General features: G+C 37.0%; 1 protein-coding gene across 6 annotated transcripts in view; it reads right to left on the bottom strand.

Moving 5' to 3' along the window:
• JADE3 (jade family PHD finger 3) overlaps nt 1-18,831 on the bottom strand; it is a 142,063-nt gene that overhangs the window by 60,132 nt on the left and 63,100 nt on the right. For 2 of the 6 annotated variants that reach the window (XM_028522337.2, XM_028522339.2), the window contains exon 2: nt 16,158-16,208. The exons of the other annotated variants lie outside the window; for them this stretch is intronic. The gene's annotated coding sequence lies outside the window, so the exon portion shown is untranslated. The remainder of the gene's footprint in view (nt 1-16,157; nt 16,209-18,831) is intronic. 6 annotated transcript variants of the gene reach the window in all.

Below are 18,831 nucleotides of genomic sequence, written 5' to 3'. Positions count from 1 at the left end.
ATGGTGTTGGGAGATCTGGACAGGTACATGTAAAAAAATGAAACTTGATCACCAACTTACACCATACACAAAAATAAATTCAAGGTGGATAAAAGACTTAAATGTAGATTGTGACACCATAAATGTCCTAGAGGAAAACGTAGGCAAGAAAATCTCAGATATTTCACACCCCAATATTTTCACCCATATGTCCCGTACAACAAGGGACATAAAGGAAGGAATAAACAAATGGGATCTAATCAAAATAAAAAGCTTTTGCATGGATAAAGAAAACAGCAATAAAATGAAAAGAGAACCAACTGTATGGGAAAACATATTTGCCAATGATACCTCAGACAAGGGTTTGATCTCCAAAATACATAAAGAACTCACACAACTCCACTCCAGGAAGACAAACAACCCAATTAAAACATGGGCAAAAAAGCTGAACAGACAATTCACCAAGGAGGACATACACAGGGCCCAGAGATATTTGAAAAGATGCTCAGCATCACTAGCCATCAGAGAGATGTAAGTTAAAACCACAATGAGATACCACTTCACACCAGTGCAAATGGCTATCATCAACAAATCAACAGACAACATGTGTTAGAGAGGATGTGGAGAAAAGGTAACTCTAGTGCACTGTTGGTAGGAACGCAGACTGGTGCAGTCACTGTGGAAAACAATATGGAATTTCCTCAGAGAACTAAAAATGGATCTGCCTTTTGACCCACCAATTCCACTGCTAGGATTATATCCTAAGAACCCTGAAACACCAATCCAAAAGAACCTATGTACCCCAATGTTCATAGCAGTATAATTTACAATAGCCAAGTGCTAGAAGCAACCTAAGCACCCATCAGTAAATGAACGGGTCAAAAAACTATGGTAGATTTACACGATGGAATACTATGAAGCAGAAGGAAAGAAGGAGCTCCTACCCTTTACAACACCACAGATGGAACTGGAGAACATTATGCTAAGTGAAATAAGCCAGGCAGTGAAAGACAAATACCATATGATCTTACCTTTAAGTGGAACCTAATCAACAAAACAAGCAAGCAAGCAAAATATAACCAGAGACATTGAAATTAAGAACAATTTGACAGCAACCAGAGGGGAGGTGGGAGGGGAATAATGGGGGGAAAGGGGGAAGGGTTTTCAGGAACATCTATAAAGGACACATGGACAAAACCAAGGTGGGGTGGGATCAGGGGAGGAAGGTGGGGATGGCTGGGATGGAGAGAAGGGGTGGGGAGAAAATGCAGACAACTGTACTTGAACAACAATAAAAATAAATAAATAAATACCATACTTAAGAGGAAAAAAGGAGGAGGATAGGGTATATCTGTGATAGTGTCAATAATAGAATATTTTTAAAAAGTTTCAAGAAATCCTACAGAATGAGACAAAATACAGGTTGGGCAAAAGTAGGGTTACAATAGTGAGTACACAGAACAGTTTATTCTCACATTATTTATTAATTATTATATTTACATATTAACAAGTATAAACCTATTTTGCCCCACCCTGCATTTACAAATCACATATACAGCAACAGATATGTATCCAGAACATGTAAAGAACTACAAAACTCAACAGTAAGGAAGCAGATGATTCAATTAAAAGTAGGAAAAGTAGGAAAAAGACTTGAACAGATGTTTCATCAAAAAGCAACACCAAGGCAAATAAGTACATGAAAAAAATGTTTGATATCATTTGCCATTGGGAAAATGCAAAATAAAACCATAATGCCTGAAATAATAGTGAAAATTCAATGATGGAGATGTGAAGAAACTATATCACTCATACATAGCCGGTGGAAATATAAAATGGTATAGCTATTGTAGAAAACTATTTGACTATTTCTTTAAAAATTAAACATGCAACTACAATTGTACTCCTGGGCATTTATCCCAATGAAATGAAAATTTATGTTCATACAAAAACCTATATATAAATGTTTATAGCAGCTTTATTCATAACAGCCAAAAACTGAAAACACCACAAAAGCCTTTCAACAGGTGAATGGCTAAACCATCTGTGGTTATCTATACCATGGACTACTTCTCAGCAATAAAAAGGAACAAAGTACTGATATATATTACAACATGCAAAACAAATATAAAACACGTAAAAAACTTAGCAAAAATATGCTTAGTGAAAGAAGTCATAAACACAAGATCACTTTTTGATGATTCCATTTATATGCAATGTCCAGAGTAGGCATATCTATAGAGACAGAAAGTAGATTAGTGGTTGCCTATGGTTGGGAGTAGAAATACAAACTGAATGCAAATGGGCACAAAACTTCTTTTGGGGTGATAAATGTCCTATAATTGGATAGTAGTGATGGGTGCAAAACCCTGTAAATATATTTAAACCCACTAAACTGTGTGTGCAGAATGAATTTTATATTATTGTAAATTATACCTCAACAAAGCTTAAAAACTTTTTAAATTATTGTAACATTTTACCAATGAGTAATTTAATAGCAAAGTTTAAGAAGAGCAGCAACAGAAAAATTCTGTGCCTACTGAATATAACCTCCATATGAATAACATACTGGGATCAAAGGCAGCAAATGCCACAGAGGAAATACTTTTATCTTCTAAAAACTTTCAGTTTAGAAAGTGAACTGAGTATGGACCCTCTCTCCTCAATTCTCTGAAAAGTTTCAAGAGACCCTGCCCTGGACAGTGTGGCTCAGTTGGTTAGAGCATGGCCTTGTAACCCAAAGGTTGAGGGTTTGATTCCCATTTAGGGCACATCCCTAGGTTGTAGGTTCATTCCCTGGTCCAGGTGCATATGATCCTGGGTGAGAGTGTGCATGATCCCTGGTCCAGGTGTGTATGGGAGGCAACCAATTGATGTTTCTCTCTCCAACCCCCTCTCTAAAAAAAGTGATGGAAAAAAAAGTCCCCAGGTGAGGATTAAAAAAAAAAAAGTTTTAGGAGACCCAAGACTCCTGGTGAATAGGTAGGTACTCCTTCTTATCTGAAGTTCTGGTCTTATGAACTGTGGCTAAAAGTACCTCCATTTTCTATAATATTGTATTTTCATCTTTAGTGTAGATTTTGAAGAATCTGTGAAATTTGGTGTTTTTAAAACTATTATAGTAACAATCATTTTTTATTATACATGGCAACAAGAAATATTGTATTATCATCAATAAAGAGCTTAGGAAACACATATAATACCAGTAATACCAGCCCTGGAAAATAAGCAACTGGGTTGCTAATGATTTTTAGGAAAGAAAACAAAGCAAGGAAATTTCTCAGTTTGGGCTGTTACAGTCCATTGATCTGTCTATTTCTGTGACAGCACTGCTGTTTTATTTACTGTAGGAAAATGACAAAGAACAGTAAATACCAGCAGAATGATTGTATGATGGTAAATCTTCAGACTGTCTTTATTATTTCTGATCACTACAACAGTCCTATAAATGTCATCATCACCAGCCATTTTACAGATGAGGAAATTGGGGCTCAGAAATGTTTCAGTGGCACACTTAGAGCCACATGGTACACCAGAGGGCAGAGCTGGCAGGTATATCAGGAATGGGCACTCCAAGTTGACCTTGAGCCCTGAGGCAGACTGGAGGGATGACAGCAGGAATGTTGCCTCTTCTAAGCCCAGCTTCCCCTGCATGACCTTCCAGGAACACATTATTCCAGCTGCAATCTGTCATGCTTCATCAGCTGCTACTCCCCTGCTTCCTGCACATGGTCTGCCCTATGTGATTCCATGAATACATCATCTTGTTTTATACTTGCTGGCCTTGGCACAGAGTTCTTCCCCATCTATGGTTCCCTCCCTGTTTATTCTGGACAGTATTTCTGCCCAACCTGGTCTTACCAATTTGTGGGGTCTCCTCAGTGAAGCTCCTAGATACCCCTCTTACACATTCATTTACTCTTTTGCTTTCTACCGAAGTCTCTGTCCATGTAAAAAGCACCTGACTTTCACTGTAAATATTCTTGACGTGGTCAGCCATGTCACTAGACCACAAACTTCTTGAAAGCAGGGACTATGTCACATTCATCTCTTACCTCCAGGTCTTAGCACAGTGTCCTGCATAGAGTAAGTGACAAAAAGAGTAATAGATGCATTGGTGCCCCACCTAAGTCTCATTTATCTGGGTTGCACATTCATCTCCCAGCTACTACCTGTTGGATGCTAATGGCTCACAGCTCTCCCTATCCCTAAGAGCTGGAGTCCTGCCAGGGAGATTATATTCTCCCTGCCTCCTTCCCAGGGGCAGCCAGAAGCCAATAATTGTTCTATACCTCCCACCCAAACCAAACAGGCTAAGGTTAAACTTTCCTAAGACCATATCCTTACTTTAGCTCCTTCCTCTTCCCTACCCTCTTGTACTCACTTCCTTATAGGTTTCTCCAGAGAGCACTTCCTCAATATATCATGTACCTTCAAATACTGCCTGAAGTTCTCCTACTAGGCACCCTTACTTAACACAATATGTGAATCTTCAGTAAGTGGTACATTTCAAAAAGTACTTTAGAATAAAATTTTTAGGTAAAATCATAAATAAGTACAGTGTAAACTTGGGGTAACTTCATGATGTGCCTTGATGCCTTACATCTGGATATACAATATTATTCAGCTGTTTATTTTCTAGTTCTCTATTCAGGGTACAGACTTTATAAAGGTATTGTTTTCTTCCTTACCTCCCACAATGAGTACTTCTTTGTTTTGGCAGAAATGAAATGTGCATCAGCCCTCACCTTGCTCTCTTGGGAACAGTAAATTTGATGGCAGTTTTCATATCTTATTCCTACTATAATCTCAACCGAAATGATTAACAGCAGGCTGATTAATTTTAACAGTGACTGTAAGCCAGGAAAAATACAAATGTATAAATTGAGTACCTTCTCTGGCTGAAACTCTCATTTAAAGGAGTCCTGTCTGGAAGTCAACCTAATGAGATTATTTGGAAGTGCAATCTAAATCTGTGCTTTGGTGGCTACTTGACTCTCCATTAATATTCCCACAGAAGACCAGGCAGGCAAGGAAGAGTGATTAATTCCAACATGGCCCTTTCCTTTCCTTCTATATGCACATGAGACATACTTCTGAAATGCATGGTCAGTGCAAGAGCCCCTATTCACTGTTCTCTATGGGGCCATGCAGAAGCTTACAAATAATTTAAGGCTCTATTTTAAACACATTTATATTGTTTGGCCCAAGAATTCTACTTCCAACATTCATCTTTGAAAATAAATCCAAAACTTAGAAAATGATTTAGTAATAAAAATGTCCATTAGAACTCATAATAAAAATAATAAATGAAACCTAGCTATCAAACAAAAGAGGATTAAAGTATATATTAATATTATAGTATTTCATTCAATCATTTAAATGTGGTATACAGGGAAACATTTATGTTAAAATGTTAAGTGGAAAAACAGTATAAAACTGACTTTATAGTGTGATTACATCTATGAAATAAAATATATAGAAAATTGATGAAGGCCATAAATCAATTTAACATCAGTTACATTACTAACACTGAAGTGATAGATGTATGGGTGATGAAAACATTCTCCAATTTTTTTCCATCCTCCACATTTTTACAGTATACATATAGGGCATTTACAATTAGAAAAAATACTTCTTAAGGTTTTGAGGTATCTGTTCCCCTAAGCACCCACAAATGATGCAGTTGACACCAAAATGTGAAACTGTAAGAGTAGATGTCACTGTCATTCAAGATGGGCATTCATGAGAGCTGAAAAAAAAACCCAGAGAAGTGCAGTACAATCAGTTGGATAGAGAAGACTTCATATTTATAAGGATAGTCCAAAAAAGCACAAAATTTGCAGTTAGAAAAAGACAAAAATCTAAAACAGTGGTTCTCAACTAAAGGCAACCCCAGGAGACATGTGGCACTATCTGGAGTCATTTTTCATTCTTATGACTGGAAAGGGGCCTGTTACTGGCATCTAAGGGGTAGAGGCCAGGGAGGCTGATAAACATCCTACAAGGCACAAGACAGTACCTACTACACACAGACTTATGTGGCCCAAAATGTTATTACTGCCAAGGTTGAGAAATCTTGTTCTAAAAGAATGAAGCAGAAACTGATAAGAATCAAGAGTACAGAAATGACTAACTTGAGTTTAGTCATCCAATCAGTGTTAAAGTAACAAAGAAGCACTTCCTGAAACCTAAAGGCAATTTTATCAAAAAGAAAGCAGGACTTTGAGCAATGCCTAGGGACCTTAGAGAACTCATCAGCTTAAGAAGTGGAACAGAATGAAAATGTAAACAGGTTTTTGAAGGACTAAGATAAAATCAGGGAGGATAAATCCATGAAGGTATTTAGAAGTAATCCTTAAGTAAGTATCTTAAAGTCCAGCTCCCTTAGGCTTTCAGGAAAATATCCTTCAGAGCCACTGAGACAGATGTTGTCAGACCAGAGATATAAGCCACTTCTTATATCCTTAAAGGTCAATTCTCACCATATGGACAAAAAAAACACAACAAACAAACAAACAAACAAAAAAAACAACCCCACAAAACTCTCAGAAATCATGAATACTATAAAAGTTTCTTTAACTAATACCTCTGCTTTGGGGTGAACAATACTAACCCTTTCCACACTGAGACCATTTCAGCCCACTGCCTATGCTTTAATTCAGAATTCACCTCTCTCTACAAAACAATTCAATCTATCACTGCTTTAATATTATAGAAACAAAACTTCCCTTCAAGCCTGTTGGCCTTGGATATCTTTCATCACTACCATATTTCAGTAGCTCAGTGACTAAAGTCATAAATATTTACCTAGAGACTGAGTAAACAAAAAATAATCAGAAGAAAAAGAAAACATACACATTTTACTGCCTTTCTTCACTCCCAACCAATATTTGTTTTTAAAAAAGAAGAGATACCAGAAGTTGGAGTAGATACACTTTTCTGTACTTTCTAAAAGAATACCTTCACCTCAGTCATTTTAAAGTTTTTTAAAATTAAAACACATTATATGAGTCATCAGCTCCCTGTGACAAAATGAGTATGGAGGTCAACTCTTCTCTAAAAGCCCTTAAGGAGCATTTAAGAAAAAAGAAGAAAAGAAGAATTTACTTAGGTAGGTTCCTGCCACTCAGACAAGTATTTCTATGTCAACCACAGTTATGCCTGTTGCCAGGAAGTAGGTTTATCCCCTTTAATATACAGACTTATTAACAAATTATTTGGGAATTTCAAACCCTTTGAGGAGAAGTTACCTTATATGAGAAGACCAGGCTGGGAAGTGAATTTAAATCAGGGTTTGGTAAACTTTTCTGTAGAAGACCAGATAGCAAATATTTTTGGCTTTGAGAGCCATACAATCTCTGTTGCAATGATTCAAATCTGCTGTTGTAGCATGAAAACAGCCATAAATAGTGCATAAACAAATGAATTAGCATGGCCCTGTTCCAATAAAACTTTATTAAAATGAAATTTGAATTTTATGTAATTTTTACATATCACAAAATATTACTCTTCATTTACCATTTAAAAATGTAAAACCATTCTTAGTTTGAAGGTCATAAACAAACAGGTGGCAGGTTAGATTTGGTTCACAGGCCATAGCTTATAAACCTCTGGTCTAAACTGTAAGAAACCTTTTTTACAATGAAAAAAGAAGAGCATACAAATGAATTACCACTCTCCTAACACCACCCCTTCCTTTTCCAGTCTCTGGGCCCACTGTTTGGCTCATACAGACCCCACTATAAGGTTTCAGTCTGGGTAGCCTATTCAAGATGTTATCTTGACAGATTTTAGCCCCTTCTAAACTAAAATCTGTTCTATGCCTTTTAAGGAAAAAGACCCCAGTTCCAATAACTTTTTAAAAATTAGCAGTACATAAGTGAAATAAGTCAGTCAGAGAAACACAAGTGCCATATGATTTAACTTACATGTGGAATCTAAAGAACAAAATAAATGAACAAAATTCAGACTCATAGACATAGAGAGCAGACTGGGGGGTTGCCAGAGGGGAGGAGGATTGGGAGACTGGCTGAAAGAGGTGAAGGGATTAATAAGTACTGATTGGTAGTTACAGAATAGTCACTGGGATGTAAAAGTACAGTCTAGGTATATAGTCAATAATATTGTAATAACTATGCATGGTGCTAGGTGTGTACTGAAAATATCAGGGGGAACACTTTGTGAAATGTACATCTGAAACTAATACAAAGTAATATTAAAAGGAAACTGTAATTGAAAAACATAAAAATACACATATTCAAATTAAAAAAAGTGTAAAAATTGGCAGTACATATTCTTTTTAGTTTATGTATGTATAGTCAACAATTTCAACTATCCAGATATATAAATAGGCTTGGTGTGTTAAGAATAAAAAGAGACATGTACAAAACATAAAGGCTTTTTAAGATAAAATACCATTTGCAAATAAGACCTCTTAAGAAGAAAGTAAATCAACAGGAATAGTTTTTACTATAAAACATATAATTCTTTCTACAATAGAAACAAATTTATCTGTTGCTATGAGTTGCTTCCACAGTGAAATATTTACTCACATGATTTAAAATGATCATCAGTTTATTAGGAGAAAAAAATAACCTCACCCCCGGTTTTAGGAACAATAACAGGCATGTAAGCCTGACATATAAGGTCAAACAAACAGAAACAATCCCAAACTTACTGAGCAAGTTCAAATCCACTGCACACCAACTGTTAATACTGTGCTAACAAAGAGAGAGCAGGCACTGCACTGGCCACCAGAACTGAGAAATCAAGTCCTCCCTTTGGCTCCCTCCCACAGAGCCAGGGTCACAGGACCAGGTGTACTAGACACGTTGTCTCTATGGCTTGGGTGATCACAGCCTAAAACTGGTAACCAATGATGTGTTGCAAACCAATAGAGGGGAGTTTCAGAGTTAATTCCAAAATCAATCAAGGTGGTGTGGATGTAAAGTGGAGGGGGATTGCTGTTAAAGGCTCACCTCTAGTCAGAGCAATGCCTATGGCAAACAAAGAGTCAGACATGAAAGCTAACACACAAAGGGAAATAGTACTGACTTTGAGGACAACAAAAAGAGAGAAAATGAAATAGCTACAAATTTTCATAGGGAAAAATGAAGAGGGCTAGGCCACTACAGGTTAAACCCTCAAAAATGTATCTAGCTACTCCAGCAGAGAATGGTGGTTCTCAATCACTATTACACATTGGAATCATCTAGAAACTTGTGAAAATCCCAACGCCCAAACTACACCCATTACTAATTAAGTTAGAATCTCTCTTTTCAAAGAACCAGCTTTTGAATTTACTGTTTTTCTCTATTGTTTTTGTTTTCAGTTACATTAACTTCTCTTTATTATTTCCTTCTTCCAGCTGGCCCTGAGTTTTACTCTTTTTTCTATTTTCTTGAGGTAAAAGCTTAGATTATTCATTTGAGACCTTTCATTTATTCCTCATATAATCATTTAGTGCTATAAATTTTCTACTCAGCACTGATTTAGCTACATCCTGCAAGTTTTGATGAGCTGTATTTTCATTTTCATTCAGGTCAACATATTTCTTTTTTATTTCCCTTAAGGCTTCCTCCTTGATCCATGGACTAATGAAAAGTATGTTATTCAGTTTCCAAGTGTTTGGAGACTTTCCTGCAGTCTGTTTTTTATTTCATTATGATCAGAGAATATACACTGTATGCTTTCAATTCTTTTGTATTTGTTGAGGTTTCTTTTTATGGCCTGGGATATGGTCTACCTTTGTTAATGTTACATGTGTACTTGAAAAGTAATATAATATGATGTTGAGTGGAGCATTCTATATGTCAATTAGATCAGTTGACTAGTGGTGGTACTTCTTCTATATCCTTGCCAATTTTCTGTTTACTGCTTCTATCAATTACTGAAAGAGGGGCATTAAAGTCCCCAAAGATAAATTGTGGGCTTGTCTATCTCTCAACTCAGTTATGTTGAGTTTTACCTTAGGTACTCTGAAGCTGTTATTTGGTGCATATACATTTGAGATTATTTTGTCTTCTGCATAATTTTCTTTGCTCTGATGTCTAATTTATCTCACATTAGTATAGCCACTCAGCTTTCTTTTGACATTTGCATGGTATACCTTTTCCCACCCATTTACTTTTATTACATCAGAAATTTGTCTACTACATCTTGTCTGGAACAGGAAGTCTGCTCTATTTTTGTAATTCCTCTCTAAAATCTATTTCAAAATAAAAAAATTATCTTAAAACAATTAACTTAAAAAGCATATGATAAAAAAGAACATTAAATTCATGTTCCTAACATATCTGGAAAGTATTAAATTGAGAAAAGAAAAAGATCAACTTGTAGACTTGTGAGATGTTCACTTACTGCACTATCCCAGATTAAGGAAACAAATAGGCTAAGAAATAGGTAAAACTTACAGGTCTGGGGGGTAATTGGGAGGCTGACCCACCCCCCCACCTGTGGGCCATCAGAAGGAAAGTCAGTTGGTCACAAGGATGTATCTATTTTTCCTTAAAAGGTAAGTATTGTGATACCTGGTGCTTCTGCTTTTTCTTTGAGTGGGTAGCTGTTTTTCCAATATACTTGCATTTTCCCTGTCTCAATTTTAGCTATTTTACTATTTATTAGCATTTTCAAAAGGTTAACAGAGAGAATTTAAAATGTATAACTTGAGTAGGAATAAAACTAATTAGTTATGCCACTTGTCAGTTCTGTAAAAGAAATTAGGGTAAGAAAGTTGGAAAGTACTGACTAAAATGTGGCTTTCTCAGAATTAGTTGAGTTCAGTCACTTGTACTGTTCATGCGTCAGTGACCCAGGGAAGCCAGACTTGGATACAGACAAGTAGTCATTTGAGACAAAACAACAAAAGGTTACCCCTGAATTGTTTTAAATGCTAATCGAAGGGATCACTGGAAGATCTAAGATGAGGACTAGAGAGCATAGATGGAAACTAATTATCTTCTCTTGGCCTGAGACCAAACTTCTATGTAAACTAAAAGCATCCCTATGGGAATATGAATCAGAATAAAGAAAACATTTTTCTTCTCAATCCATTTCTCCTATCATCTTAGTGCTATTTTAATTATTCCAAGAAACAGTGTTTTACAAAAATGATGGACAGATAAAAATAAAACTCTCTAAAATCTGAAGTACTTGTTGTTGCTTTGTGTGGAAAGTGACTACCTTGTCAAAAATACCTGTGAACCCAGATCATGGTTGATTGTTACAGTGATGAACATTTCCTGGACACTAAGCCTCAGTATTTTCTTATTTGAGAACCTACAGTTTAAATTCAGCTTTCAAAATCAAACACATAAATTAACTTGGCCCACTGATTTGATGAAACTACAGAGAGCTGCCAGGCAAGGCAGATCAGTTCCACAGAATAACATTCATTTATAATGCTTAAAACAACAGTGGGCAAACTGTTGAGAACTGAACAGAAACTAAAACACTCAAAGACACTCACCAATACACCTTTCTACACAACTGACCAGAAAACAGCTAAACTCCACTTGACAGTGATAGGGAGCTCATTATCTAACATGGCATTCCATTCCAATTTTTAGACAGCTCTAAACGTAGAAATAACTTTATTTTTCTTTTTCAAAAATACTTTTTGTGCTATCTTCATTTTTCTTTCTTCCTTTTTTATTGACATGTATTTTTCCCTCTAATTCTTTTTTACAATTTACATTTTTTCAATTGCAGTTTACTTTGAATATTATTTTGCATTAGTTTCAGGTTTATGGCATATTCGTTAGACAATCATATACTTTACAAAGTGTTCCCCCTGATATTTCCAGTACCCAAGTGGCACCATACATAGTTAATACAGTATTATTGACTATGTGGCCTATGCTGTATTTTATATCCCCACGACTATATTGTAACTACATATCTGTACTTCTCAAACCCTTCACCTTTTTCACCCAGCCCCCCAACCCTGTTCCCCTCTGGCAACCATCAGTCTGTTCTCTGTATCTATGAATCTATTTCTGTTTTGTTTGCTCATTTATATTGTTCTTTAGATTACACATGTAAGTGAAATAATATAGTATTTGTCTTTCTCTGCCCTATTTCACTTAGCATAATATCCTCTAGACCCATCCAGGTTGTTGTAAATGGTAAAATTTCATTTTATGGCTGAGTAATATTCCATTGTATATATGTACCATAGCTTGCTTACTGACTCATCTGTTGATGGGCACTTGGGTTGCTTCCCTATCTTGGCCACTGCAAATAATGTTGTAATAAACATAGGTGTGCATATATTCTTTTGAATCAGTGTTTTGGGTTTGAACAAATAATTTTCTATGAACAGAAAAAAAATCTGCCTTTTAACTTCCTAATTCTGCCTGTATACTAGATTTGTATCTATTAACATGTTCAAATCTCTCCCTACCTTTATTCACAAACTATTTCTTGACTCCACATTCTTATTCTATATTTAATACCTAATCTGTTTCTTTCCCTTCTCTTCTAAACTCAAGAAATAGTCTCTAGCCCTGGCTGGTGTAGCTCAGCAGATTGAGTACGGGCCTGATAACCAAAGGGTCAGTGGTTTGATTCCCAGTCAGGGCACATGCCTGGGTTGCAGGCCAGGTCCCCAGTTGGGGACATGTGAGGGGCAACCACACACTGATATTCCTCCCCCTCTCTTTCTCCTTCTCTATAAACAAACAAACAAAATCTTTAAAAATATATATTAAAAAAGAAATAGTCTATAGTCTATCTTCCTTTTCTTGTTCTCAGTCGCTCCTCAACTGGCTTCTACCACACCAGAATTATGGAAAAAGTCACCAGTTTGTGCATATTTCCCAACTCTCATCTCTAAATACCTCTATGCTACACATGATATGCTTATCACTCCCTCCCACTATCCCTTTTCAAACAACTGCCTGGGTTTCCAAAGGCTTTTTCTGGATTTCCTGTTTTGCTCTCTAGTATCTTTTTCTTCCTCTAACCATCTTATAAGTGATGGTATTTCTTCAAAGTGCCTTACTACACTACACAGGTTTATGGCCCCCAGAATAGAGGGACATAGAAAGTGAGGGGGGAAAGATAGGGGAGAGAAAATAAAAGAAAAATATCCACCTCCCCCACCCCCAGTCAACCAGATACATTAACTTGGAGGATGATCAACACCAAGGCCATTATCTTCTCTTCTCCACTGGTTCCTCCTCCCTTCTACTACTCAGTTGGCACTCTCCTCTATGCAGTCATAAAATCTGGAAAAACCTCTTTTTGTTTTTAAAGATTTTATTTATTTTTAGAGATATGGGAAATGAGGGAGAAGAGAGAGAGAGAAACATCAGTGTGTGGTCTCTTGCGCCCACAAATATGAGTTACTAACAGATATGCTCTAGATTTTTTTTTAAAAATTGTAATGGATGTTACTCTTACTGTTTGAAATCTTTAAGCTTTAAGAACATTGTAAAATGATTCTCATTGGAGGCGCATTAATTTTCTGGTTGTTAATTTGGACAACTGTCATCACTTTGAAATTTTTGTCTGCAGGATAACCTTGGAGAAAATTAATTTCCTTTTCTTTTCATTCACCCTCTCTATTGAGAGCTGCTTCCTCCCAGGATTCTCAGTCCCATCCCATCAATAGGGAGAAAAGTTTAGATTCAGACAGTAAGTCAATAATACCTTTGTCTCTGGCCCTAAATCTCTCTGTCTGCTCTCCTGCTTGCCATTCTGAATAGGAGTAATATCTTCTTCTGTCTCTGTTCATGGGCAATCCTTGACTTCATGCTGCCAGGGCTCATCTCCTCTATTTACTGAGTGTTTTGATCCTCATTATCTACAGAAATATAATTCCCAGCCATTCCTACCTTTTTCTGGCTGTAGATCCCAGCACAACAGTAACTAGAGGCCCATGACTAAAATTCTCCACTTACTGTTTGATCTGTTTCTGGTTCAGAGATTTGTTTTTCTTGATCACAGATATGTCTAATTTTTAATTTTATCAATTATCACTTTGTTTAGAAAGGAGACATAAGTTTAAAGTATGAAATTAGAGCCATCTTGACTTAGAAGCCTTTAGGTTTAAATTTTACAAGTACTATACAATCTTTTAGATCAGAGGTCAATAAACTATGGCCCCTAGGCCAAATGTAGCTCACTGCTTGTTTTTGGTATAGCTCATGAGTTAAGAATGGCTTTTACATTTGTAAGTAGTTGAAACAAATCAAAAGAATAATATTTTTCTCACATGTAAAATTACATAAAATTCTTATTTGTCTATAGTTTTATTAGAATATAGCCATGTGTATTAATTTAAGCTGTTCCAGATATCAACTGTCATATAACAAACCACTGTAAAACATAGTGGCATAAAGCAACCACCATTTTTTATCATCTCACAGATTCTTTTGGACAGGAATTCAGATAAAGCATGTCAAGGATTGGTTGTTTTTTACTCCCAGATATCTGGGACCTCAGCTGGAAAGAACAGCTGGAATTATCTGGAGGCTTCTTCATTTATCTGGCACCTTTGACAGGGATGACCTGGCTTAGCAGAGACCATCTCTGGAAGGCCCACATGAGGCCTCTTTAGCCCAGGTGGCCTCAGCATAGTCAGACTTCTTACATAGCAGCCCAGGGGCTCTAGCATGAATGTTCTAATGAGCAATGCAGAAGTTGCACTGCCTTTTAGGACTTAGCCTCAGAAGTCATGTTTCTATTGCATTGGTTGATATAGTCACAAGCCCACCCAGATTTAACTGGAAGGAGACATGCACCCTACCTCCTGATGAAAATAGTGTAAAAGAATCTACAGCTACATTTTAAATTTCCATTTATATGCTTCACATCATTTAGTAGCAAGGATCTGGAGTTACTAGCTGATATCAGAGTATACCAATTCTAAAGAAATTCAGCTTCACAAAAGGAATGCCATCAAGGCCCCGATTTATGAACAATTTTAGTACTTTCCTATTTGTTTCTGAGCAGTCTTTGACTCTGAACCTACAGAACGCATGCGTTTTTAAATGTTAAAGGAGTAACCAAAGCCTTTAAGAAGAGTAATCTATGTCTGTATAATAGATAGTAAAACTGACCCTAATTCTTCACCCTTTCTTTATGCCCTTTCAAGGTGATGTTGAAGCCCCTTCCCACTCCATAGATCTGGACTGGCTTTGTGACTTGCTTAGGGCAACAGAATGTAGCAGAGGTGATGGTATATTCACACATTTCTGAGCCTAGGACTCAAGGGGCCTTGCTACTTCTACTCAGTCTTAGAAACCTGCTAAGCTACCATGAAAAAAAGCCTGGACTAGTCTGCTGCAGGGTATGAGATGTATAGCCCAGTGCTCCTTATCCTTACCACTGCCCCAGCTGATAGCCAGTCAACTTCAAAAGCAGAGCTCTCTGCTGACCTGTAGTTGGTCATAGGCAATAAGGAAGACCAGCTAAGAAGAGCAGAACCACTCAGCTGAACCTAGCCCAAATGGTAGACTTGCAGAATAACCAATAAATAATTATTATTTTGAGACAATAACTTTTTAAAATTTTTTTTAATTTTAATCATTGTTTCAAGTACAGTTTTCTCCCCCCTACTCCCATTCCAGCCCACCTACCCAACCCTCCGCCCTTCCCCCCCCATTACCCCCCACCCCTAGTTTTTGTCCATGTGTCCTCCGAATTTGTTCCTGTAAACCCTACCCATTCCCCCCTGAAATTCCCTCTTCTCTCCCCTCTGGTTACTGTCAGACTATCCCCTATTTCAGTGTCTTTGGTTCTATTTTGCTAGTTTTTTGTTTTGTTTTGTTTTGTTGTTTAGATTCCTGTTAAAGGTGATATCATGTGGTATTTGTCTTTCACTGCCTGGCTTGTTTCGCTTAGCATAATGCTTTCCAGCTCCATCCATGCTGTTGAGACAATAACTTTTGAAGTGGCTAAAATATATGGCAATAATTAGCTGATAGAATTTAGAAGTCAGTTTTTAACTACAGAATGGAAATTTCATCACACACTTCAGTCCTACTACACTGAATCACTTTAGAGACTGAATAATTCTCCAAAGCAGGCAGTACTGCTGGGCTCCACTGAGAGAACACTCTACTTAATGGCAAGGTCACAGAGGGAGTCAAATACCTGATTTCAAAGAGGAAAACTGTAATAGCAGCCATACAGATAGCTAATGTCACTCTCCAAGTTTCTCATCCTACCTGATGCCAAGGCAGCTGTAGGTACCTCCTTAGAGGAGAGGTGAGTGGCACCTGTTAATCAGAGGTTAGCTAGTTAATTAGAATGTTAGAATAACACATCCCACACCCCTGAAACCTCACCTGAATGGAATTTAACATTGCTATTAGAATCCCTATTCATTTAGTTATAACCCCCAACCTCTTTATTTATACCATTGTTACCCTTCAGTATACTCCAGTAAATACAGATCAGATACCAACTCAAAAGATTAATTACATACATGTAACTATGAAGTAATTAAAACACACACACACACACACCCTAGAATTCACAAATCTAATTATGATTTCAAAGAGACATGCTGAGGTAGGAAATGTTTTTGAACAATGTAATTTCTCAAAATACTCAACATTTTTTGTTTGAATTTTTCCTGTTACCTTGGCATATCATATTTCTTTGATATGGTCAATGGAAGCCATTTTTTCCTTTGAGAGTCAATTTAATTTTTGGAAACAATCAAATGTTACTAAAAGTCCATTCAAGTGAATGCAGTTGAGATGTGTAAAACCAGTTTTAATCAGTAATAAGCTGGGAAAATAAATTACAAAGCTGATTTATAATTCCTAGTCTACTGTCATTAGCTGGCAGGTTAAAACTCTAAAAGCACAAAATCCTTCAATGGCTCCCTACTGTTGACAGCACAAATTCTAAACTCGTAGACCTAGTATCCACAGCTCACATTTTCAGTCTTAGTCCCCTTGCATAGTCTCTTCTCTAGGGAAGCTGAGTCCCTCATTGTTTCCTACTGACTTTCTTGCATGCATGCATCTGTTCACACTCCTCCCCTTGAGTGCCCTTTATGCCCATGTCATCTGTCTCTGTACCCAATACAGTGCCCCAAACTGTACATGACTCAAATACTTATTGAATGAATGATGAAGTGAATAATCAATTCCTCCAGTGGCTTATAAAATAGTTCTGAAGGTAATTTCAAATATGAGAGCTCCAAAAACATTCTGAGCAAGGAAATAAGTAGCTAGTTTCTAAAATGCATTTTGAGGATGAAGTTATGAAATGCTGGAACAGCAACTAATTTGTAGCCATACCTAAAGACTCCCTAAGAAAACAAATACCATATGATCTCACCTATAAGTGGAACCTAATCAACAAAACAAACAAGCAAGCACAATATAACAAAAGACAGTGAAATTAAGAACAAACTGACAGTAACCAGAGGGGAGTTGGGAGGGGAGAAAGTGGGGAAAGGGGAGAGGGGCTTTCAGGAACACGTATAAAGGACACATGGATAAAACCAAAGGGGGGTAGGATTGAGGGTGGGAGGTGGGGATATCCGGGGTTGGGGGGAGTGGTAGGGGGAAAATGGAGACAACTGTACTTGAACAACAATAAAAAAAGGAAAGAAAATCTAGTGAATCAGGTACTGAGCTGGAATAAACTAAAAATTCCAAGTAACTCGTCTAATCAGACCATAGATCACAATGGCACAGATGTCATTGTATTTATTTTTTACCTTTTTTAATCCTCACCCAAGGAAGTTTTTGTGTGTGTGTGTAAATTATTTTAGAGAGAGGAAGGGAGAGAGAAACATCGATGGGAGAGAGAAACATCAGTTGGTTGCCTTCTTCTGTACACAACCCAACCAGGGATCAAATCTGCAACCTAGGCATGTACTCTGACCAGGGATCAAACCCACAACCTTTTGTGACAATGCTCCAACCAACTGAGCAACCTGGCCAGGGCACAATGCGATTGTATGTAAGATAGCAGGGCTTAGGGTTTGGATTTCATTGGAATTCTCTCTCAAGAATGTCCAAGTTAAAAACAAATACTACTTTTAGATACATACTTAGAAGTGAGATTGCTGGATCATATGGTAATTTTGTTTTGAATTTTTTTTGAGAATCTCCATACTGTTTTCTACGGTGGCCATATCATTTTACATTTCTACCAACAGTGTACAAGATTACTAATTTCTCCACATTCTCACCAACACTTACCTTTTTTTTTATTTTACACATATAACAGCCATCCTAACAGGCATGAGGTGGTATTTCATTGTGGTTTTGGTTTGCATTTCCCTGATGATTAGTGATGTTGAACACCTTTGTATATATCTGTTGGCAATTTTACACACACACACCCCGCCAAAAGAACTGAAGTTAGGATCTTGAGGATGGCAGCTAAGGTGGGGTGGGGGGAGGTTAGGGGGTAGAGGGACTGAGCAAAAAGGAAAAAGGACTCATGGACACGGACAACACTGTGGTGATTACAGGGGGAGGGGGATATAAGGGTATTAAATAGTGATGGAAAAATACAATAAAAAAGATATGGAAACTCAAATGTGCATTGACAAATGGATGAATAAATAAAATGTGGTATACATATACAATGGAATGTTACTCAGACCTAAAAACTGTAATCCTGGAGGACATTATGCTGCATAATGTCCTCCAGGATTATCTCAAGGACAAATACTGCATAATTCCACTTATATGAAGTATCTAAAATAGTCAAACTCATAGAAGCATAGAGAAGAATGGTGGTTGCCAGGGGCTGGAAAGAAGAAAATAGGGAATTTTCATTCAATAAGTATATAAAATTTTAGTTATACAAGATGAATACATTCTAGAAATCTGTTGTACAACATACTGCCTATTAATGATACTGTAGTGT

The sequence above is a fragment of the Phyllostomus discolor genome, chromosome X, assembly GCF_004126475.2.
Source record: "Phyllostomus discolor isolate MPI-MPIP mPhyDis1 chromosome X, mPhyDis1.pri.v3, whole genome shotgun sequence".
NCBI classification, from domain to species: domain Eukaryota; kingdom Metazoa; phylum Chordata; class Mammalia; order Chiroptera; family Phyllostomidae; genus Phyllostomus; species Phyllostomus discolor.
This window is presented reverse-complemented; position numbering and strand designations above follow the sequence as displayed.